This window comes from Propithecus coquereli, unplaced genomic scaffold, assembly GCF_000956105.1.
Source record: "Propithecus coquereli isolate 6110/MARCELLA unplaced genomic scaffold, Pcoq_1.0 Scaffold28, whole genome shotgun sequence".
Taxonomy (NCBI): domain Eukaryota; kingdom Metazoa; phylum Chordata; class Mammalia; order Primates; family Indriidae; genus Propithecus; species Propithecus coquereli.
Window position 1 is genome coordinate 13,260,505 of NW_012148396.1, and position 2,202 is coordinate 13,262,706.

Below are 2,202 nucleotides of genomic sequence, written 5' to 3' on the forward strand. Positions count from 1 at the left end.
TTCATTCCTCTTTGTTTGTTGTATATTATTCCATTAGTATGGATATACCACATTTTGTTTATCCTTTGATCTACTGATGAATATTTGTTTTTCCCCCCCAGTTTTGAGATTGCTATAGACAGGATATTTTGTCTCTCCAAAATTCATATGTTGAAAACTAATTCTCAATACGATGGTGTTAGGAGGTAAGGCTTTTGGGATATAATTAGGTCATGAGGGTGGAACTCTCATGAATAGGAGTAGTGTCCTTACAGAAATGCCTCAGGGAGTTCCTCTGCCCCTTTGGCCAGGTGCAGTGACAAAGAGAAGACAGCCAGGAAGTGGGCCTTCCCAGTAACTGAATCTGCCTATGCCTTGATCTTGGAAAAAAATAAATGAAACTATTCTAAAAAATAAAGTATTTTTTTAAGAAAGACAATTGTGAACAATTGAAACATAAACTAAAAAGGGTTCCCTTTCATAATAGAAACATGAAATACCCAGGGCTAACCCTAATAGGAAATGAGCAAGCCCGATTAGATGAAATAAAACTTCACTGGATGAAATGAAACATTTTAATAACTAAAGATGTATAGTATTTGTAGAAAACTGAATATTATTAACACGTTACTTTCCTAAACTATATAGTGTTAATGCAAACCTACATGGAGTTTATTCACTGCTGGTGAAAATGTAAAATGGTAGAACTATTTAATACTGTGGCAGTTTCTTAAAAGTTAAATATACACTTATTTTTGGACCTAGCCCCTCCCCTCCTCCCCAAAAGAAATGAAAAACATATGTTCATACAAAAACTTGTATTTGAATGTACATAGTAATTTTATTCACAATATTCCTATCTTAGTGTGGGCTGCTATAACAAAAATACCATAGACTGGATGGTTTATAAACAACAGAAGTATATTTGTCATAGTGATTTTATTGGCTAGTCTTTCTTTGTAGTTTAGTTGACGTTTCCACAATGGCTTTCCATGTAATTAGCCTTTCGGGCGTTCCCTTTGTGAAGTGCCTCTTCGAGACTTCTGCTCTTCCTTCCGCTATTGATGTGTAGTTCTTTATGTATTATTCTGGAGACATGTTCTTTGTTGGGTACTTGTGCTTTGAAATACTTGGATTCTCCCCTGTATGGCTCACCTTTTCACTTTTTCCTCCAGTTTTATTGAGGTATAGCTGACAAATAAAAATGTTATATATTTAGGGTATACAACACGATATTTTGATATATGTGTACATTGTGACATGATTAAATCAAGCTAATTAGCATATCCTTCACCTCACAGACTGATCATTCTTTTGTGATGAGAACATTTAAGATCTGCTTTTTTAGCAAATTTCAAGTTTGTAATACAGTATTGTTACCTATAGTCACCATGTTGTACATTAGGTCTCCAGAACTTGTTTATCCTGCATAATTGAAGCTTCGTACCAACATCTTCTTCCCCTGCCACCCCCTGCCACCTTTCACTTTCTTAATGGTGCGATTTGATGAACAAAAGCTCTTATTTTAGTGTAGTCCAATGTATCAATCTCTTCATTAATGGCTCCTTAAAGAAATTTTTGTAGACAGCAGGTTCAGGAGAATTTTCTACTGTTAGCTTCTGGAAGCTTTCTGTTTTCTTTTGTGTCTAGATCTATAATCCCCCTGGAACTGGCCTCTGTGTATGGTGGGGGTAGTGGTTGACATGCTTGGGTTTTTCCCTAAGTGGATATCCAGTGGCCCTACTCATTTATTGCAAAGACTTTTCCCCCCACCCATTGCTCTGCAGTGTTACCCAGGTCATAAGTCAGGTGTCCGTCTGTGGCTCTGTCCAGGTTCTCTGTCCTGCCCCTGACCTCCATCCCTGCTCCAGGGCCACAGTGCCTTAATTGCTGGAGCTTTCTAACAGGTCTGCCAACCTAGAAATGTGCATCTTCCAGTCTTGTCCTTCAAGATAGTCTTGGCTGTATCATCTTTTCACCTTTCGAAATGTGTTTTAGGATTGGTTTGCTGATTTATACATACAATCCCTAAAAAACCATTTTTCCTCCTGGAATATTGTTTGGGATTCCATTGAATATATAGATCACTTTAGGGAGAATGGGCATTTAAAGATACCAAGCTTTCTTGTACACGAACATAATCTATCTCTCCATTCATTGGGAACTTTCTGTCGAATTTTGGGGGTAGTATTTTTGTTTTGAGGTCTTACACATTTTTTATTA

The 2,202-nt window shown here is 37.1% G+C and overlaps 1 protein-coding gene across 1 annotated transcript in view; it reads left to right on the plus strand.

Moving 5' to 3' along the window:
- The window catches only part of CYFIP1 (cytoplasmic FMR1 interacting protein 1), a 107,399-nt gene that overhangs the window by 42,223 nt on the left and 62,974 nt on the right, over positions 1 to 2,202 (plus strand).